The sequence below is a fragment of the Apis laboriosa genome, unplaced genomic scaffold (assembly GCF_014066325.1).
Source record: "Apis laboriosa isolate Shangri-la unplaced genomic scaffold, ASM1406632v1 scaffold47_cov149, whole genome shotgun sequence".
Classification (NCBI taxonomy): Eukaryota; Metazoa; Arthropoda; class Insecta; order Hymenoptera; family Apidae; genus Apis; species Apis laboriosa.
The window spans coordinates 2,900,117-2,924,052 of NW_025223437.1; the positions used below are offsets into that span (position 1 = coordinate 2,900,117).

At 37.8% G+C, this 23,936-nt stretch overlaps 1 protein-coding gene across 1 annotated transcript in view; it reads right to left on the reverse strand.

The window, feature by feature from the left end:
- The window catches only part of LOC122716671 (UPF0489 protein C5orf22 homolog), an 813,536-nt gene that overhangs the window by 28,580 nt on the left and 761,020 nt on the right, over positions 1 to 23,936 (reverse strand). The gene's annotated exons all lie outside the window — the stretch shown is intronic.

Here is a 23,936-nt window from a genome sequence, read left to right on the forward strand (position 1 = left end):
TCTGATCAATTTTTTCAGAAGATGTCATTTTTTAAATTTTTTTTTGTTTCACGTTATCACTAGATCCCGAATCTTTATGCGCGAGCTTTCAAACTTTTCGTAAAATCTTTGTGTTTCTTTATGCGTAATATTTTCTAAGTTTTTATAACTAATCAAAATTCTTCAATTATTTCATTAATTATTTCACCAATTACAGGAAACAGAATCTCGCTCATTTCAATATCTTATTTCCTAACCAAGTAAACTTTTGCATACATATGAATCATATTAATTAATTCTCTTTCTCATAGTTTTCGCAAAACGATCGATTAAAATCCAAACAAAACTAAACGATACACGATCCTTTCCTTAAGACCTCCTGTTTAATCGTTCCTTGCCTTGAAATTTTAACGGGTTAATTCCTCTCTCTGTACCACTACCGTCCAGTGGTAGAGGGGGCGAGATCTCGCCAACCCTTTCGAAGGAAGGAAGGAAGGAAGGAAGGAAGGAAGGAAGATCGTCGCCCTGGCGAAAGGGTCGGCCAGGTTTCGTCGGGGGTTCGCTCTCGCCGGCGAGTTTAACGGGGTTTTGCCGGTCGGTGGATCGAGGGTTTAGGCGGAGAGAGGTGGTTTAGCGAGTTACGAGCAATTGCCCACCGCCATTCTGCGCCATTGCTTCGTTCTTTAACCGGCCAGCCACTTTCTCACCCCCTTGGCGCGAGAGGGTAAGCGGTTGATAGGAACCGGTGAAAATTGCGTGATTAACCGAAACCGGCCTCCCTCCGGTTCATCAGTACGCTCCTACGACCACAAGGATTGGGATGCCTTCGGGTTATTTGGCCACAGACAATCCTGAAGGACCGCGACGTCGTTCCATCGCGTGTTTCGAGCGTGAATACGTCGGTGTGATGGGGAACCATGGATATATGTATTGCTCTATCGTTCACCAACCCTGTTTTGCGGTTTTATCGTCATTTACCAACCGTGGTTATTTATTATTATTACGAGAAATTATAGAATTGAAGGTGCTATGATTATTGTTTATATATATGTTTCGTTTGGAATTTTTTATAATTTGGACGATCAATTAAAAGTTATTGTAATTACTAAAGGGTTGATTTTTTGAATTATTGCGAGTCGTCGTAATGGTTTCATTTGGAATTTCGTATCATCACGTGCGTTTAATAATCGATCGATGAAGAGTTGTAGAGTTGAAGGAGTTATAGGATTTTTTTCATATTGTGAGATATTTGTGTAATAGATATTTTAGAGTCCTTTATAATGGAGGTCGGTGTCTTTCCTTCGATTTCCTTCTCTTTCTAGTTGAAATCTCCCGCAGATCGAATTATCTATCGGCAGTCGCGAAATTACGCGAGCAGAATCAGCACCAGGAGCGAAACGAGGCGCAAAGCTTAATGTGGATAATCCGCGGTTGATTGGTTCAATTAAAGGTGTCCAGACGAGTATACACACTTAGATTTTTGTCCCGATTCGTTCAACGATTTTTCTTTCTTCTCTTACTTGAAAAATTTCCATAAAATTTTCACACAAAATGATTTATCTTTAATAACATTCTTTTTCAACGAATAAAAATATATAGAAGATCAGAGAGTCTAAAATTTCCGAAATTTCTTCTTCTTTATTTAATCAATGTATGTAAACTTAAAATTTATCAAGAGAATATTTAATATTTAATGTATCTTGTGCATAAATATAAAATTATATGAATATCGAGTTGAAAATTACTATATTTGTGTAAAATAAAATAATACTAGGAAATAGAGTTCACTCAAAGGTGAAAAAGAAAAGCCATTAACGAGCTTGCTGTCAATGTGTCTAAGCTGAAAAATAATCTATATTTTTCTTGCTAATTCTCGATCCATTCCATTGTCTCTTCTCAAAACAGGATCTAATAGTTCTGTCGCTATCTGGTATTGTAATCAGAGGATGGTACTGTAATCACGATTTCCCACTGGCGATGACCCAACACATTCACACGGCATCAATATTTGACCATAGCTAAGATAGATGCGTTCTCTTCCGAGAGAGAAGAAATATTACCACGATAATACAATGGAATTTTTCATAATTCTCACGAAACTTCGAAATTTAATTCGTCTAATCGAAGAAATTAGTTATTATCATTTTTTTATTAGATTTACAATTAAAAGTATAATTAATTCTCGACAAAATCACGGATGGATTTTATAAAAATTAGAGCGAAACTTGTCACGTAATTATTACAAATTTATGGACCTTACGAGCAAAATTAGTGAAAGATCTCTTTCACTAATATCATATCGTTCTTCCGTTATAAAATAAGAAGAGAATAAGAAGAAAAAAAGAAATAACGTTTTACATCTCGTTCTACCTACCAAAGACGACGATGTAACGTGAGGATAATCGAAGGCAATATTCACGGCCCGTAACACGTGGCGCGTCTATGATCTGATTTCAACCCCATCCCCTTCACCGTGGCGACGGTAGTATAATGTAATCGGAGTCGCGCAAGCACATTAGCTCGAAGCAACGGGGCTTGATATCCTGCCGTGTTATGGACCGTTCTAATTGTCCCTTAGGAGGCGATGTTTGCACAGGCGAAACTTTTTCTACCGTTTCTTCCTCGTGTACAAACAAAATTATTTCTCGATCCGTCAACGAGTGGCGAGTGTAAATATCGAGTTTCGCGAATAGAGAGACACGGCTAAGTGTTTAGCGTGGAATTATCACGTGGAGGCAATGATTGAAATTTTTCCTCCTCGTGTACGAGCGAAGAGGAAATTGAAAAGAGAAAACGGAAGAAGTGGATAATTCTCTTTTGCTGGTAATCGTGTTTATTCTCCGCATTTTTTTCGATTATTTCAAAGATTCGTCGAAATACAGAATATTTCCTTTAAATTCGTGACAGAGGATGCGATATATCGAAATGGATGAATTAGAGTAAATTATTTTAATTTGTACAATAAAATTATTATACTGACAGAAAAATGATATTTTTAATAGGAGATTGTATATTTAAAATAAGTAAGTACAAGTGAAATACGTCTAATGTCTGACGATTGATGGTACATACTACTTACGTTCGTCTATCTCTATTCTATCATACGAAAACGAAACTTTTCTTCAAACATATTGTGACTATAAATCATTGATTTAAAAAAAAATAAAATAATCTTTATTTTTAATAATCATTATTTTTCCTAAAATTAATTAAAATAATGATTATACATTTATACATGTAAATAGTTTCGTAAAATCATAGTCTCTTTCTTTGCGAGGTTTCTTTTTTTTTTAAATCTCGCTTAATTCTATACCCCATTTCGATAATTGGACCTAACTCGACTTGTTTACGTTCACAAGGAGCGAATCGTTCATTCGTTCTCGTCAGGATGACGTTAATTAGGCAGTGGTCCCTGCTCGAGGGTCGTTTAGGTATCGCCCCACGATTATATCGCGTTTCCAGAAAGACAACGTTTAGGAGGCCTACCCGCCGCGACTTCTCTTCCCAATAATTGAGGTCGACCGTACCCATTTGTCTCCGCATTAAAACGGGACGATCAACCTTCTCTTCCGCTTTCCGTTTTTACCTGCTTCCCTTCGAATTCCTCACTTTGTTGTCCCATCATTTCGAAGATACAAAATTTTTTTTTGAAATATTGGGAAAAATTAGAAATATATTGTAAAATAAAAAAAAAGAATTAGTTAGTTTAATTTAGTAATATCTTTCTTATAATAAAAAGATTCAAATTTTTTAAAAAATATTTTATCATTCGCATAGATATATAGTTTGTCAAATTTTTCTCTCTCTTATCCCTTTCAAATTTATTCCACAAATACAATTATACGCATTTATCAATAATTTTAATATTCATCTCATTCCCGTTATTTCAATTGCCACAATTTCTTTCGAAATATCATTCCACTAAAAAAAAAAAAGAGAAAAAAACAGAAGACAAATACTCGTCATACGTACTTACATCGAAGCTCGATATAAAATATAATCGCTCAAGGGAAAACAAGTCTTTCCGACTTTTCGGTTGGCGTGAAGCCTGATCGACCGGTCAAAGGGAATCTGCGACTACGAGTCAGAGGAGCGTGCAACAAAGTCGTTGTCTCAGTCAGTGTATAAAGAAAGTGTAGAGGTGGAGGATGGAAAGAGGTGGGAGGCGAGGCATAACCGAGTCTTGTGGCGTGAGTTGAACCATAAAGGAGGCTCAATCTGGCGGAATCCTGAAGAACGGACACCGATCCACTTCAGGACCGGTGTCGGGAGCAAATCGCCTGGAAGATCGTCTTCTAAAAGGACCAGACACAGAGGCAATGGCCCAGCCACGCGTGTACACACACGTGTACGGGGTGTTTTTTTTTTCTTTTTTTTTTTTTAATATTTAGAAATGGAAATTAAACGAGAAAAGTTTATATAAATGTATATTCTAATCTTATTTTTATTCGAAAAATAATAAGAAATAATAGCTAGATGATACGATAATTTTCAAAGGATTGATGATTTCAAAGGAAGAATAAAGAAACGAATATTTTTTAATAATTTTATGAAATTATTTATGTATATCATAATAGAAGTGATAAAAAATAATAATTTTTATGTTAAAGTGTAAGAGTATGAAGAGATGAAATAACATCTAATAAAATTATTCCTGCTTTCATATTTATTACTTGTTTAAAAAGAAAATATTTAAAAACATTGCACAAAAATTTATTTATTTGCATAATAAATCAATGTTTAAAAGAACAAATTTGAACATTTGCATTTTCTACAAAAAAAAAAATATATTAATATTCCAAATTAGAGGTTCAATGTTCGAAAACTTAAACCTCTGCAAATAAAAAGTATTAAAAACTACGGAAAATTGATTCCTTCTATCGATAAATAAAGAATTTATTAAAACAAGCGAGCAATACGTATAATATTTATATTATTCTCGTTTCGTCTTTCGTTCGTACAATTAATTCTTAATTCTGTATGTAAACACTTTATATATTATTGTAGCGTTATAAATCGAATTCTGTATATAAACACTTTATATATTATCGTAGCGGTTATATATAAAGCGGTTTCTGAATTTCCGCACACATAAAAGCGAGAGTCGATCGAGCGTGAGAACGTCGTTTACGAGCTCCTGATTCTTCAAGCTTAATTGGTCCACCAATCAATTTGAGAGCCGAAAAAGGAAGAACAGGTAAACCACGTAGACTTCTTCCGCCCGTGAAGATCTGCCGCTAATTTACCGTTGGACGATGGACGAACTAGGGTTCAACTCGAGTCAAGGTCGGTTTGGAATGGGATAGATAAAATGATAAAACGAGTAGGAAGATTAATAGAAGTCTATTATTGGGATGATCGATGGGATCGATTAGAAGATTCTTTCGAGTTGGTAGAATTTGATGAATGTTACGTTTCCATGAAAGGAAACAGATGGTTCGAAGGAATCGAAAGAATATAATTAAATAAATACGCGTTTAAATGTTAAAAATATTTAATTCAATTCGTAGGATGGTGTTTTATTTGTCGATTTTAGTAAATTTCTACGATAAATTTTATCTTTACTTCTTGGCAATTATAATATTATAGAATATTAAAGAATAATATTTTCTCTATTATAATAACACGAATCACACCTCTCTCAAAAACTCTTCGCTTTTCTCCTCGATCGTTAAATCATCGTTTCACAAAAAAATATCCACACCGTTCACGCAATTTCCAAAAGCGTCCAAGAGCTCAAAGATCGAACAAAATCGCCGAGTCCGCGTCTCTTTCGAAGGGACGAGAGATTAATTGATACGTCTTCCCCCTGATAGGGTTTGACAGCGAAGAGGAAGACGAATTTTTGTCGGCTCATCTTGACTCGGGGAAAAGCCAAGAGCAGGCATAAAAAGAAAAAGAAAGAAAGAAAAGGAAAGAAAAGTGGTGTAATCGAAGAGACGATTGGGCCGAGAATGGGCCCGGTGTCGGTTGAGCGATCTTGCCTGCGGGCGACATGTGGACAGGCGGCAGCAGGTGATCCCGATGGTGAACGTGAAAGTGTGCACTCGAGTGTGCGCTCTATCTTGGTTGCGTGCACTTGCACGTGACCGCTTGCACCCACGTGTCGTTCCTCAAACCTCCGTGTATGCACCCTGTAACGATAGGCGGCCCCATTAAGCGCAACGAATCGCGCTGGACGGTGTCCAGCTCGGAAGCGGCGACGAGACCGGCTCTTTCTCGCCGAGATAGCCATCTTCGTATGGAAATTTATTTTTACGGCTCCATATAAGCGGTCGCGTACGTTGAGAGGAGGGGAAGAAAAGGGAGGAGGGGAATGAGGTGAAAAACCGGACGCACGAGGAGGAGGAAAGGTGGTGGGTCGGAAATTTTGTTGGAAGTGGAATATTTGTTTGTTTATTTTAATTAATTTGTTGTTCACGATACAATTTAGAGGGAAAGATCTTTCGTTATCTTCGAATTGTATCATGAAATATAAGATATGGCAGATAATTTAAAATGATAAATATACAAAGATTAATATATCTTGATAAATTTTATCGAAGAACAAACGAAGAGAAAATAATGAGAAGAAAATTTGAAAGACTGTTTTACTCGAGTCTCCATAAAATATAATTAATAATATTTTCGACTAATTATATATTTTTGCATCGACAATTGTTGAAAGAATAAATCGAGGATAATTAATTGGAACAAATAGATAGAAATGTATCATAGATGGAAGATCGAAGAAGTAGTAAAATAATATTAAAAAAAATGGATACTGACATCCGTGTTCCTTTACAATTAAATTTCCAAAGATCGTATCACATTGCTCTATCTTTCTGGCAAACAGGCCTAAAATTCGAGTCAATAACCGTCCCTCGATCGATTTTCGATTAATCAGCATACGTGCATCGCGAATTGGCGTTTTCAATCCCCTCCTCTCTCCCTCTCTCTCTCTCTCTCTCTCCTCTTTGTCGTCCCGCGACAAGTCCTGTACACAATCAAGACGAGCGGATACTGTTTACGAAGCGTCGCATCAACGACGACAGGCTAATGGCTTCAAGACATTAAGTTAATTGCTCGCCACATCGTACCTATGTACTCGCATTTGCGTGCGCATCGACGACGAGCCCATCTTTCTTTCTCTATCCCCTTTCCCACCTTTTCTTCCATCGTCACGTAATGTTCTCCGTAATGGAAGCATCGTAAAGGACATAAGTGCCTCCCACCGTGGACTTTTCGCGGGAAAGAGCATCTCGTCTTCCTCGTCAATATTCGATCCATTAAAGTGGAAGTTTTTAGACGTGCTCCGCCAACCGTTCATTTCAATCGGACCTTCGAAAAATATTTTTCTGTCCCGGAGGGAAACGGAAGTGGCAGACTATTCTTGCAACGATCAATCGGTGATGTAATCCATCAATTTTTGGGGGGATATCAATTTTGAGTGTTACTTATCGCGACTTTGATACTACGAGTAATAGAAACGTGTTATTATGACAAAATCAAATCTATCTAATTGGAAGATTTGATCTTGTATCCTGATTCATAAATATTACATCTATATGTCGAAATATAATATTTAAGCGAATATTTTAATACAGATAACGAGAAATATATAAATATCGACAGTATTTAATTTATATTTATATAAAAAATAATAAGAATTTTGAATACGTATGAAAATGTATCTATGAAAAATAATATTTCATGACATTGATTAATTAATTAGAGAAAAGAATTTTTCTATATTTTTATCATTGTAGATACACGGAGCAATTTCTCATAATAATAATAATAATAATAATATCGATACAAATACAAGAAACTTACGATATGAATTGATAGAATCGTTAATACACTCGTTCAATTCAAACAATCATTGAACGAGACGTAACATTCGCCATCTTATATCCCCATTCGTTTCCTTTCTCCTTTTTCCCCTTTTTCTTTTTCTTTTCTTTTCTTTTCTTTTTTCCTTTTTTTTTTTTTTTTTTTTTTTTTTTTTTCTGTCTGCGATCCGCGAATCGAGACGAAGCGAAATTATAAACGGGGCGTACATGGGGCGTACCGTTTAATGGATACTTCAATTAAAATTGGTCGAATCGGGGGGGGGGAGGGGACGGGTTAATTGAAACGGTATTTACAAGAGACATGAAATTTAATAGAAAATTCTTCCGTTCATCCGTTTCCTTGTTGAAAGTCATAATGCCGATTATGTAACCGAGTGAAAAGCAAGAAAGAAGCAACGTGGCATTCATTAAATTCGTGGCGATGGGACGAAGACAGAGGAGAGGAGCGGGTTAATCGTTATAGAAGAAACTGCTGACGAATTCACGATGCGAGCCTTATAAATATGGATGCCGTTCTCCAACCCGACCCGCCACCAACGCCCGCTTCTTACAATTTAACCTAGAATAATTGTAGAATTATTTCCCGCCCTTAGTAGATTTCCTACTTTCCACAACAATTTTCTTAACAACGATGGGAAAACCGTTGTTGAAACCGTAATGTCGCCCCGTAATGCATATTAAACGCGAAATTTCTCGCTGTTAAGGGGAACATTCATCGATAATAACTTCGATAATTATTTTCTATTTTATTTTCGATAAGATATCGTGCATTATTTTGCAGAAAATAAAATACCTAAACATGATTTTTAATATATATATATATTCGATGATACGTGGATCGTACAAAATTTTTCTAATAACTCGACGATAATTGAAAAATAATACGATGCTCGATTATTATTTTCTTTTTAATTTAAATAAAATAATTACGAAGAAGATCGCGTCGTTAAAAATATACGATTGAATTAAAAAAGAAAAAGAAAAAATCTACGTCATCATTCGGCTTTGTCACAATATGTGTAATGAAAAGAATTTAATATATATCCACGGTTCGACGTATTTCTTTTCCTCGCAAGAGAAGAAGAAAAATAATATAACTACCGCGTCGTAAGGGTGGAATGAGAGGGGGGAGGGGGGATGACACCTTTGCCGCTGATTTTTCCTGCTCGTCGAACCGTCTACGTGTATTTACATAAAAGGGCGAGTCGTTGGAATTTTTAAATCAAATTCCTTATCGGACAAGCGCGAGGTCGTCCAAAGGAGAGGTCGCGGGGGTGTAGTTGGTACAGGATGTGGGGATGATGGCGTGGAAAAGGTGAGTCTCTATCCACGGAACAGGAAGAGGTAACGAGCTCGTTCCTCCTCCACCAATTCCCCTGAAATACTCGCGACCCCCTTCTCGACAGTCTTCTTGTTCCATCTTCTTCCCTCCCTGTCCTTGTTTCTTCCTCCCTCTCTTTCTCTCTCTCTCTCTCTCTCTCTCTCTCTTGTCGCTTTTTCTCACATTATTCCGAACGACATTTTTGCGGGTAATGAGAAAATGATAAGATAATACGAAGTTAATGAAAGGAATATTACATTGTTAATATGGTCTCGCAGCATGACTGAATATAATTCTTTTCTATTAATATTTTACGATATTATAAGATCGTACGTTATTAGTTGTACACATATTAGATGAACACAGAGTTGTCAATATTTAATATTGGGTTATACGATATTTCGTGGAAAATTTTATAAAGAATCTGGATCTAAAAATTGAAGAGGTTTTTATCGATTAAATATTGAATTTCCAATTTAGAATTTTAATTGTAATAATAATTTAATTTCCTCCTTCTACTGTATCAAAGGGATAAATAATCGGATAGTTTGATATTTGATAGAGCATGCGATATTGCGGATAATTACGCATATTGAAATACGTATTAAGGGTAATCGTGTAATTAGGAGTGAAATATCTTAGATATACAGGAACGGTGAGAGAGTATATGAGATTGAAAAGGGAGGGGCAAAAAGGGAAAAGGAGGGGTTACCGAGGACATAAATCTTCGAAGCTTCCTTATCAAAGGTGCTCCGTTGGGAAATGGCGGCAATCTCGGACCTTTTCGTTCTTGAAATGAAGAAAAGCCGATCTCAAAAGCCGATATGCCTATTACGCAGCTACGTCTCATTCAATGAAATATGGATTGCATCACGATTTCGCGAACCTCGTTTATTTCACAATTCTCTTGTACATTATTTTCTTCCTAAATTTATCACGTAATTAATTTAATTCCAGAATTAAAACATTTAAATTATCTTCAATTACTAAAATTAAATATAAATCAATTTCTTATATACAATTATATTCTCTTTCAAAAATTATTTTTTTTTTTTCTTTTCAATACACATTCAATACCAAATACCTAAATTAATTTCACTACATAACAATCACTCAATGAATCCCAAATTCCATTCGCGTTATACCTCGATTGATTTTTATTAATATTCTGTCTTTTATTCTCTGCAAAACTCCAACGACCATGATCCTGCTTTGCCATCCGCCCCATAGAGGCGCTGGCATCGTTAAACCGGCATTAAAATTATTCCTCGATACGATCATATATATATATTCTTTTTTCCCTCCGTTTCTTCTTCCTCTTTCCAATCATCGGCAGGGCGACAGGAACTTTTCAGTAGGCGTAACAGTCGCCGTTATATAATGTATTCGCATGCATATAGTGGCTGGTCGTTATCGTGGTAGTCGGTCGTTCCTTGAAGGGCTGTCAGGTGAGAGAGGGCCCTCGAGCGTAGGGAAATAGGAGTGCTATCGGGGTGAGAAAGGCGGGACGAGTGCGAAGGGGGTGTGCAGAGGGACGAAGAAGTGAGAGGGAGGGCGAGAATCGAGGAGAAAGACGAAAGGAGGAGAAGAGAGAGAGAGAGAGAGAGAGAGAGAGAGAGCTCTCGGCTTTCGCGAGTATTATCTTGTCAGCGTGGATAACGACACCTCGGCGTCGTTCTACAGCCCTCATCAATTATAAATCCCGGCTACCTCTTATTACCAATCGCGATATCCCTATCTCGACGCCCGCAATCGCAGATCGAGACGTCTCATTATCTCGCTAGTCGGCCATTGCGGTTTCAATGCTGTGAAAATAGATTGATAGGAAACGGGATGTTTATCGTCGAGAATTGTCACTTTTCTAGCATTTGGTAAAAAAATTGTAAAATTGTTTGCTGTGTATCGAGTGATGATAAATATTGGTAATAAAGTTGTTACTATTGGTTATAATTGGTATGATGTAATACTGGTTAAAATTGTTCTTATTGAAAATATTAATCTTGTTATATAGGGAAGAGTTGTGTAGCATTATCGATTATTTAAAATTTTTTTTTTTTATATCTAGAGCTGATACAAATCAAAATTTTGATTTCAATAATCATAGATTAAATTAGAAATTATAAGAATAATTCTTTTTCAGAAAATAATCTATAGATATTATATTAAATTTTGGCAGGAAAATCAATTGACTTCAAAATTATAGACAAATGGATATACGATTTTAAAGTAACGATTTATAGAAAGTTAAGAAATTATTTGTATATTATAGAGTTTGGTCCAATATTGTATCAGGTTCAATTTAGATTCGTACCAATTATTCTAATAAGTATTCAAACATTATCCCGTTTTATAATAACTTTACAGGAATGTACACTTGTGTTTACAAATTCTCATATGACTTAATCGAATAATGGAGACCATTCCGATAATTAAGTTTATATTATCGTAATGTACGAACAAAATTTACCAATTCCACACTTAATAAATTTATTAGAAATATCTCCGTGTTATACATATTCTCAACTAAATTAATAGAATAATACCGATATTTAATAATTCAGTTTGTTACATTACTAACAAAACTTTCTTGGAATTATAAAATAATAAAACAATGTTTAACATGTTACAATTTAACAAATGGAAACACATAATGTATAACTTTATTTTTCCTGTAATTCGTAATGTTTTTACAAAAATAGCAAGATTCGATTTCTATCTTCTACGTGGGCTATAACTAAGTGAACTATGCTTTTCAAATACAGTGGTAGTACGCATACGTGCGGACACTAGACATTTCATTTCGAGTAAACAGATAATGTAACGGCTAACGGTTATTAGGGCGTGCTCTTTACGAGGAACGATGGCCAAATTATTTGGTATCCGGTCGTAGTTTCCTGTTGATACACGTTGTTGTATAAATGGAGGCAAACAACCCCATAAGTAAGCAGCGGGCAAAATTGAAATGCCAATGCTCGTGTTAAACGTAATGCCCTCGATGTTCAGTTAAATAAATAACTAATTATGTTTATAGAATTCGAGATATGTGTGGTACGTTGATAAAACCATTCTGTATCGTTTCTCATTTATTCAGATCGTAAATTGTTTTCCCAGCTGTAATAACAATTTTTAATCAACAAATTCGAGACAAGATATCATTTTTTTTAAATTATATATATTTATGAGAAATTATACGATGAAAAGTTAACCAAATATAATTTAACATTTTTTTCTCCTCTCCAACAAAAGAAGTTTTGATTGAAAATTAAAATTAATATTAAATAAAACAAAACAAGAAATAAATCTATAATATTATCGAGGAAGAAGTCATCGAAACTTCATATCTATTTATATATATATATATATTTCTAAGAACGCCGGAATAAATTTCTTCTCTCTCAAATAATTTTCCACGCAATTTGAAAAGTCATCACAAACCAATTCCACACCAGTCTTCTTCCCGTTAACGAAGCGGCAAAGATCGTCGAATCGTAAAGAAGGATGTAAAGCTTTTGGGCTATCAGGGGCTAACGATCCCGTCATTAAGAAAGTCCAAATGAACGGTGGTGGTCTTTGTCGGCGGGTCTCAAACGCGAAACGACTTTTCCTTCGTCTCGTGTCGTCCCGAAAGAATTCTTCGCCCCCCCTTTGGTCATTTCCTTTTGGAAAAGAACGGTCGAAGAAGGTGGGTACCACCCTCTGATGGGCAAAGAGTGTTCCACGTAATGAAGGGTTCTAGCCTAGCCTAATAATAATAAAAAGTCGCTGGCAAAAAGCATCCGTCCATTCTCGTGGATGCGATAAATACTTTCTTTTGTCCCAGGGAAATGATCCCTCTCCACCGGATGTCGTTACTACAGTTAATCAAACCGATATCTGTTCCTAACGACGACGAGGCTTCCCAACTGTCGAAAACTTTTCATTCCGGCCGCGGCTCGCCGCGTTACGCGATTCGAGACGACGATTCGAGATCGGCCCCGTAGATTTCTCCGGCTCCGTGAAATTGCGAATTTCATGGCTTGGAATCGAGTGTGCGGATGCGACAAGTATCCTATACTTCCTCCCATCGGGGACGTAATTTCCGGACCACTTATGTGCGAAAATACGCGCGATGGTTTTGTAGTGGGAGGTGAAAAATGGGAATAAAATTTATCGGTTGTCTAGTATTAGTTTCTAAAGTATTAAACTTGATTTATGATCTGAGAGAAGAAGATATGCGTATATTTTACGACTGATAATTTGCGAATCTTTGAGAGATTAATAATGGTTTATATTATAAAGAAGGATGTATTTTGTAAAATAATTGTAAATATTTGATAATTTTCTAGGGCGGGGTAATTTGAATAATTACACGTTTAAGGGAGGCGAGCTGTCGCGTTACGATACCTACGTGACATAGTTGATTGTCAGGTTGCCTAACCCTAGGAGTGAACATTATGTATATTAGAGTCGACTCACCCTTTAACCCCTTCATCACAGAATGTCTGGTTGCTCAACCTTAGGCGCAAATGGATATATGTATTCTATATCTTTGAAAATTTTTTACATTTTATTTTGATTTCATTCTAACAATTAATAAAAAAAGAGTATACGAGCAGAAAATATTTGTTTAACTTATATTAATTATTTAAGATATATATTGAAAATAAAAAACTAATTTAATTAATCCGAAATAAAATTGTTCAAATATTGAAAAAAAGTAAATATTTTATGAATGAATATTTCTTTCTTTCTGCTTTCGAAGAGTTATATATCCATGGTTGAAATCCAGGGAGGGAAGGGGGTTGAAGGAACGCATTAGTACCGTTCAGGACCGAGTGGGTCGCTGGCTTCGAAAAAAAAGTTACCCCTTAAGAAAGAATTCTGCCGCATCGATACGATGGAGGGTCGAAAAGGGTGAACTGTTTTATCGACCCCAAACTTCCTTCATGCTAGTGTCATTTACAAATTCACCACTAGATCGGTCTGACGTGTCGACAGAGTTTTCAGAATTATCATCCCTCTAACAATAAGTACTTTTTAATTTTCTTCTTTAAACATTTTATAACATTATTATTGGAAAAGATGATGGAAATATAGAGAATAATTATCCCATCTTGATTATCATATTGTTTTAGATGTATATACGCGTCTTTCTACATAGGAATAATTAATTAAATCTTAGGGAAGGTCATCAAGTGCCTCCCCTTTGTTTGCCAAGTTTAAGGATGTTACGAGATTGAATTTTAATAGACCACTAAACTTTGCTCAAATCACAAAAGAGATCCTCTTACTTTCCATTATTGAAAAATACTTTTATTTTTATCTCGATCCAAAGAAACAATGTCAATCAATTTAAAAAAAAAAAAAAAAAAAAAAAAAAAAAAAAGAATTTAAAAATCATCAAATCCTTATATATTCGACTAAATCTAGAAATATAAATTTCAATACGATACGATAATCCAACATCACGAAACGAAGAGCGTTAGATTTAATTCGAGATTAAATTCGATTTTCGAACTCGAATTTCGGTCTCGAGACATTCATCCATCGGATGCGAATTTTACTATTACGGGATTTAAACAGGCGACTCGTGGAATGCAATATCCCGCGGATAATAACTCTTGTTTTATTTTCGCACGGCCCACTCCTGTTTACGGCTATTATAAAATACGTATAGATACACCTACACGCGCGTGCAAAGTACGCTTGTACAACGCGTGTATACTCGTTCGCTCCCCCCCTCTCCCTCCTCCTCTCCTCGTGTCCATTCGCCCCGCGGATGTATCGCCGCGGGGGCAGAAATATCTCGAGCGTGTAATAAAGCACGGAGAAAAATGTCGAAACTCGAAACCGAGACGAAGCGCGGAGCTGCATAATGTACGAGTATCATACGTCACAATCAACTGCACGCGGCGCCAAACGCTTATTTCTCGCGATGGCGCTGCCACGCTATGAAATTACACCAACTTGACTTACGTTCGGGAACGACACCGGCCGGGCCTCCGATTCTGAAATCCCTGGCGCGGCCTCCCCGTGGAAAAAAATAATTTTCCCGTATATTTAATGTACTGTATTTACGTCCATCGCAGGCCCGCCAACGATCCCTGTTCCCTGTGGTAATCAGCATTTCCCCAAGGGGGTTAACGAGATATAAAAAGGGGCGGGCCTCGCGAACCAACAACGACGATTTTTTGTATTACGCGAGTCCCGATTAATCTCGCGTTCCTCGAATAATTGTCTGTCGAGAAACAATTTTGAAGAGGATTAATTTCTCTTCTTTTGGTCTATTATTTTCATTACTTCCCCTTTTCTCCTGTACATTTATTTCGAATTAATTTATTTTATATTTATACCGTTATAAATTCTGGATAAATATATTTCATTAACGAATTATTCGTATACTCGTGTCGTAAAATATACATTTCCAATAATTTATATATTTGATCGATGATGTCCAGAAACAAATATATATACATATAAAAATTAATAACAAATTCAACCCAACCAACTGCTCTCTCTAACAATAAGATATATACTCGTTAAAAACCTAGGAAACAATGTTATACACCCAACTAACAAACCCAAAAATCGGTGGATAATCGGTGGAGCAAATCCCCCTATCTGGCCGATATCCATCGAAAATACATACGATACCATATGCTAATAACTCACGCATGGCTCGCCCCGTAAAAAAAAGAAGAAGAGAGAAAAGGGAAAAAAAAGAGGCGACGGAGAAAGGAGGCAAGCGGGGTGGTTAAGGCGGTAACCGCAGCGTATTGTGCTCGCGAGGACGGGTCGTACAAAGGTGGTGGGATTCCTCATTGTGGCCGCGCGTTTCCAACGACGTTCGAGGGACAGAGAGAGAGAGAGAGAGAGAGAGGGAGAGAGGGAGAGAGAGAGAGAGAGAGAGAGGCCGCTTTAAGGCCGGGCAAAGGGTTTTAAACGGTGCGAGGAACGAGACGGAAGCCAGATAGGGTTCGGATGGGCGCGAGAAGGGCGCCACGAACGCGATATGTACCTGCGATGCTGCTGTCCGATCGAATCAATGGACGGCTCGTTTCACCGGATATTCGACGTACAAAAGCAAACTCGCCGGCCAAGGGTACCTCGTACGAAACGAGCCGCAAAGTCGGAGGCAGAATCCGGGATCGGTTTTCTTGTTTACCTTGGCATCGGTGTACGCGGCCATGTTGAGCCGCCGCGCCAACGATACTCGTGGAATTTTTTAGTCGGCGGGGAAAATGTGTTACGACGAGAGAGATGGCGTGTCGCTTAGATTTTGCAAACATTCAACAATACTTAACCGCGTAATCCCGCGCTCGTTCGCGCGACTCGATAAGTTTTGAAAAATTTAAACGCAAAGTTAACGAAGAAGACGAGGTTAAAAGTTAAGTGTAAAAAATTATCACGGATAATTACGATTCGATACGATACGGGATCGATTCGAGTTTTAATCCTTTAACTGACTACTCGTTCTTCTTCGGGCGTTGTTAATTGTTATTATTAAAAATAATCGTTTCTCAATGATTTCTGATAAGTATATATAAAGTTTTTGTCGAGTTGGAATCGTGCTCTCTAGGATAAAATTACGAAAACAACGATGAGAAAAAGTATTGCGCGATATTGCGCGATAAATAACAGTAGGGAGAATCGGTGAACAGATTTTTCCAATTTTTGAAGATGCTTTTAACCGTAGAAGAGTTTTGTTACCCGGAAAAAGCCACCAATAAAAGTGAAAACGACAGAGGCTTCGGTATTTTGAAAACACATATTTCATACCTACCGTGAAAGCAGTATTTTCGTGACGATCGTGCGCGGCAGGGGAAAAAATGAAAAACGAAAGAAAGAAAAAAAAAAAATAGAGAGCGAGCGAGCGAGAGAGAGAGAGAGAGAAAAGGAAACTCGATTGATCGGTAAAACAAGCGGCGAACAAACAGGGTCAGTGGAATAGGAATGGCCATTGGCTTTGAGCTACGAGTTTGCCGATTGATCGACATCGGCCCCCAAACCCATCAATTGGTCGAATTCGTCCCCCTATGGCGTACCACGGGGTGGACGCATTTCGATTTCCACCCCCTGCGTGCGAGGGTGCGTTTGTCATCAAACGGCTCGGCCATGCTTGAAATTTCGTGCGATACAACCGTGGAATATCGATATTCCCTGCCAGCGTTCCAGGATTCCTCAAGGACGACATCAAAGAACGTTATTCGCCAACGGATTACATCCGTACGGTTGTGCATGCACGTTACAATCTTCCTCTGAAAAAAAAAAAAAAAAAGAAATTCCGCCATCGATCCCACACCATCCACGGTATCGTTTCGATCACCGGTTCCGCTTTTACCAATTTTACCACAGATAGTCGTTCGATTTGTCGTGTGGGCAGGGGAGGGGTAGTTTCACAATGGGGGTGAGGAGAAAAGAACGGGGATGGAGAACAATCCCTCCTCCAAGACGGACAAGATCGACTCCAATCGAGGCCAATTTCGATCGTATCGAGCGGAAAGAGAGAAAGAGAGACTTAAAGAGAGAGTTACTTTTCGAGAGATCGCCATCGCCATGGCACGCTGAAAAAAAAAAAAAAAAAAAAAAGAAAAAGAGAATTTCCCTCGGTGAAATTGGCCTCGACGTCACCGAGAAGAAGATAATACCATAGAGCAGCAAGCACACTCCTCCTCGAAACCTCTTCCGCTCGCGCGAGGATCCATGCTGGCATGGCGCATCGTGATTCTGGTTTCCACCAGAATCCCACCCTCTCCATCCTCCCTCTCTGTCCCACCCCCGAAGAAATAAATCTTCGGCCCGGGGCTCTACATCACCGGTTGGCAAGCAATTTGGGCCCCGACGATAACTCATACATGCATCGATAGTACCTGTTCCTTTCCTCCCCCTCCTCGCCTCTCTTCCCCGCCTGTCTATACCGCGGCGCATCTGTGTGCGCGCGCGTATACGCGTAATATATTATGTATGTACGTATATAAGCGGAGGAAACCGATGGAGAGGATGCAGGACGATGATTTCGTGGCGCGATCTCTCTCGCTTTGGGCGCGAGCGAGATGGCCGCATTGGGACGAGGGGAGGAGCGAGCGAGATGGGAGATGCTCGTTCGCGGTTCACGAACGGAGGGAACGGATGGAAGGAAAGATCACTGCCAATTTTTAGCCGGCCCCTCGATTTTGAATCGCGTCCAATCGATTCGGAGGAAGGGTGATGATAATTCTCTTTCGCCTCGTTCGGAAGACAATTGTTTCGTTGTTGCTCGCGATTATTGTTACCAAGTTTCACGTTTTATATTCGTTGCAATTTTCTATTTTGTTGGAATTGAATTTTATCGTTATTTCTTTTCATTTTTTTCACGGAATTATTCTTCGATTCGATTCCTTTGAAACAAACGCGTTTAAATCGAGGTATACTTGAGGTTCTTGTTGAGAGATCCTTGAAAACTTTTTTCAGAGAAATTTTTAAGCTATTAAAAATATTTTAAAACGAGAATTTGATTTTTTTTAAAAAGATGATGGAAATTTGAATTATCCTATTGTTCGTTGTTAGAGAAAGGAAATAATTAAATTAATCTTGCATAAAATCTCGTTTCTCGTAACGGATCAAATAATATCGGAGGAGTCGTCCTCCCTTACGTTCAATACGCTCTCAACATCCGCAAGCGCATTTCCGGATATGGTTTGTACGTTACGTAAGCGTATCGCTCGGTTTCTTATGTAAATCCTGGCAGGGTATATAGGTAGTTTCGTACGTCTTTGCATATAATTAGAAGAGCATTGAATCGACCCCCATCGGACGTCTTTTCACCATGAAAAAGCAGGATGGGACCACGGGGGTAGGTTTCTGCCTCGCATCCGAGTCACGGGGACGTCGACTCTTTTTCTCTCTCTCTCTCTCATTTTTTCCTTTCATCCTTCACAAAAAAGAGGTCTCCTTCGCTCGATGGAAGAAGAAAAAAATAATAAAAAAAGAAAAAAAGAAGGGTTGAACGCTCCTTTCCTAACCGGCAGGTACATGTCTGTGACACGATCTAGAGCATATGCATATTACCTGACAATGGGCCATCCGGAAGAGGGCAACCGAATTAGGCCAGTACCGTATCAGCCTGGCTCCAAATCTGGTTTATAGAAACAGAATAATCTGTTGATCTTACTTTCTTACTTCGTTAATTTTTTAAATTTTCTGTGAAATTGTTTACGAAAATAATAATTTAATGATATTACTAATAATAATATAGTGACTATTTATTGAAATAATCAGAATATCCTAATATCGGAATTATAATTATAATTATATTATAATTATAAAATTTAATTCGATATTTATTAATCCTTTGCAACCCTATATCCAGCCTGATGATTTTATTTTATATTTAGATTATACATCAACGATACCAATTGCCAATTAATTTTTCTCGTTCGCATAAGGAAAATAAAACTTCTTTTTTTTATTTCCATTTCTATAAATATTTTTATTTCTTCCCAAATTTCTTCGCGATTGAATCAAAGATACCCTATGGAGAATAATTACAGATCACAGAGAGAAGTTTCTCAATCCTTGATAAAATTTTCCAAAAATATTTTTTTCATACCATTTACCAATTTACATTTCAAGAGATAGATCGAAGAAATGAAAGATACGGTCCTGATACGGAGCAACCCTTTCCTCCTTGGGCCCCGTCCGCTTCCTTGAAAATCATCGGCATAAATTATGCATGCAGGTAGTCGGTATTGTGAGGCCGCTCACCTCAGCGGGGCCCGATGATAAATTATTGCACATTGAGATTTTCGGGGCTAACGAGGGTACGAAATTTGAATATCGTTCCTCGCGCTTTTCATTCTCACGTCTCTCTCTCTTTCTCACAAACAGTTCTTGCATCTTTCCTCTCCTCTGCGCGCTGCCATTCCGACGACCTACCTGAGGCCCACAATGATTCTCTGATTTGATTTATCGAACGATTTCTCTCGTGTGAGAAGAGAACTTGCATACATAGAATGACTTTCTTTCCGGCATGCCTTGGATACTTGTACGTCCTTTCCCATGCCGGAAATGGGACAAATTGATGAAACTCGAGGATCTTAATCGTCTTATACTTTAATCGTGTTGTTCTGCCTGTGTTATTAGGCAATGTTTCATTTGAGTTATTACGTGCACGTTGTAAAAAATATTGTATGTTTATAATAAGCGAATTTAAATTGTTTTGTTAATAAAAATATAATTTCATTTGTGGGAAACAGTTTAATAATATGATGTGATGATTAAACGAATAGATCATCGATATAAAGAAAATGATAATAAATTAGTTTATTCATGAATATAAATAATTATAAAAATATAAACAGGAAATAACTTTAATATTACAAAAAAGATAATAATTGAAATTTTTGAAAAAATTTTATTCGTAAAGCAATTATCGCAATTCCAAATAAATGTGATAAGTGATACGAGGCATTGAGAGATTCAAATCGTGAACCGGATATGACAAATTTTAATTACACGTGGCAAATTTTCATTCAAGAAAAAACAAATTAAAGATAGCTTTATGCGATATAATCATACGACTCCAAAATATTAAATGCAAATATAATTAATTCTTGTATCACGAGTATTTCATTTTATTAAGGAAAAAAAAAAAAAGGATTAAATGTGATTCCAAAGCAATAAGAAAAATTCATAAATCATGGAAAATTACGTGGTCAATCCGCGAGGAATCCGTTTCGAACCGCCCATCGATGCAAAACTACACCCTTATAAACAATCGAGGGCCGGCTCGGTGGAGGGGTGAGCGTGCATGATGGCCGCCAATTCGAACCCAGTGCCCCTATCACGAGTGAAAATAATAATGAGTTTCCTCCTTTGAGCCCGCCATTCGGTATTTTTTTCGTCATGGGGCACCGTACGAAACAGGAGACCCCGAAAGTTAGAGAAAGAAACGTGGCCAAACAGAGAGGAAAAAAAAAAAANAACAGAGAAAAAAAAAAAAAAAATAACGAGACTATGCAGGGTTAAAGAGGAAGAGAGAAGATTCGTTAGAGAGGAGAGAAAGAGAACGGAAGAGGAAGAACCCCACGCGAGTGATTTGCATACACGGCCAGCCGGCTGCGCGATGTGAGTTAGTTTTATCGACGAGGGGTTAAGTCGAGTCGTCTCTCCGCTTTAATGAAGTGCCGTTTCAACGACGAGTTTTTTTTTTTCCATCGTATTCTTCCTTTTTTTTTTCCATCGTGTACGGGGTTTACAAAAAAAAAAAGACACCCTTTGTGGTATGTGCACGAGGGATTGTAGACGGGGTTGTTGGCATGATGCGAATTTTTTTGGAGTTGTTGTGTCACGTCGATGTGATCACGGTGATGTTCTGTGAAATGTTTAACCGTTTTGTGTGATAAAATTCGTGTAACAAGAAAAGAAAAAAAAAAGAAATTAAAGAAAAGCGACGAGCTATTGTTTTTTTATTATTTTCGTTAATATTATCGCTTCCATTAACCAATGTGACATTTTTGTGACAAAGATTTAAGATGTTATATTACACGTAAATTAATCGTTTTAAAAAAAAGTGATTATACATGAAATAAAATTGTAAAATGTTTCGGTGCAACTTTAATAATAAATTAATGGATTTATCCTCCATGTTAAGAAGTTTTATTTTAATGAAATACGTTGTGCGCATATACTAAATTTCTATAAGGCAACACTATAAATTTAAATCGGAATATAAATATATCTTCCATTCACCAATTCTCGTTTTATTTATTTATTTTTTTTTCTCTCTCACAAAAATTGGGTCACCGTCTTTCACGGACGAACGTGCATTTATTCCTCGCAAATTATTGATCGCCGAAAACAAGCGTTCCCTCTCACAAATACTGAAGAAGAAACTGGGCCACGAGTATTCTCTGTTATCCTCCCTTTTAACCATGAATTTATTTTACATGGAATGGACAAAGAACGCTCGATCGAATGAAAATTTTTCGAACGTTTTGCAGAAATATTTGTCGATCGAAACACTTCACCATTCCCTTCGAGAGACGAGGGTATCGAGGCGCATCGCGGAACAAAATTACGACAAAATGACGACACACGAAACGTTCCTCCTCCGCTCGAGGATGCTCGACGCGGGATCGCGAGTGGCACGAAAGCACTTAACGGCGTTTTATTAATTACTGGTACGAGTTAAACGAAGGAGAATCTAGCCTGGATGGAGGCGAGAAGCAGCGGCCATCTTGACGCCTGCGTGGAGAGGCGCCGCGACGCTCTCTTGGGGCGTCGTGTCACGGGGGCGGAAAGGGGATGTGCTCTGCGTGGAGAGGCCGATTCTCGGGAAAAGTATTGACTGCGACAAAAAGAAAAGCGACAAATTTTGATCCACGATCGTTCAACCAAATTTCTCCATCCCCGTCGTTTCTTCTCAATTTTCAGAAATAATAAAAGTTATACGAAAGATATTAGAGTTTCACTCGCTATGATATCACATATATTACAACAAATAACAATAATATTTTAATTTTTCGAAAAGTTTAAATTTAAATCGTGAAAAAAATAAAATTTTCTTCAATGATATCTCACCATCAATTACGATATTCATAACGCCGTATTCCATTATTTCGTCGGGATACTATACAAGCAGAAGAGAGGACAGGGACCAAGCGAAAAGCAATCCAGGTTTACGCATCTCTATGACGAAAGCGATGGAATCGCGAAAACAAGAATATCTTTTTCCGTGGAATTTGATTGGGGCGTCGAAAGGGCTTCCACGCACATTTTCCCCGAATATATTTCACGTGCACATGTAAATATTATATTATAAAAACGGGACCGTGTGCGCGTGTATATTCGTCCAACGGTGAATATATATATATATATATATATAGGCAGATGGGACGCAGACGCCGGCGTCGCGACGTTCGACGGTACAGTTCCCGTCGGACGGTCCTTCGAGATGGTAGGATTCGGTCCCGGATCCACTCTCAGTCCTTTCTACGCCTTCGCCCCGACACATCGCTCCATCCTCTCCTCTTTTCTTCTCGTCAAATCTCACCTCGATACCAACCGATCTCCCGCACGAGCATCGTGAATATTCGATATTCAGTGGATTACAATACAGCGCGACATATCGAATGACTCATCTCCATTCCATTCAATAGTAAAAGTTTCTTAAAATTCATTGCGAATAATTCACGATTCGATCCTTCATTTTGATAATAACGATAAAGTGAAGTGAAGTTTCTTTCTCTTCTCCTCTACGACTTCATCAACTTTCGTCAACAACGAATTATTCTCTCCTCTCTTAATCCTCGTCGTTTCGAGATTCATTAATTTTTAAAAATCCTCTACGTTATATATATATATGTACATAAAATATTTACTGTAAGTAAAATTACATGGTGAAAACAGTTCAAATATTTATATCGAAAGAGAGAGATATCGGTGGAACGATGTTTTGTTTTCGTTGTTCGTCCGACACAGAGTCAGTCTCCGAGGGAAGGCAACAGCTGATTGTTTCCCTCTCGCGCTGTACGCGTCGACCACCATCCCTCGAATTAATTACGTCACGGCAGCGACCTCTCCGCGAGCAACCCTCCTCCCGCCTCTTAATCATCCACCCTCCCTTCCACCCTCTCCACCACCGCCGCTCATTCATTTCCACTTTCTCTTTCAGTTACTACGCCCGCATCGCACTTTCGCCTCTGTTATTTACCCTCGTTTCCGCTCACCGACGATATACCGACGGTGTTCCGAAAATCAAACGGTGTTCTCGTTTCGCGATGGCACGTTCGAATTCGCGCACGAATTCGATTCGACGATCCACGAAGAAAGAAAGATCGACG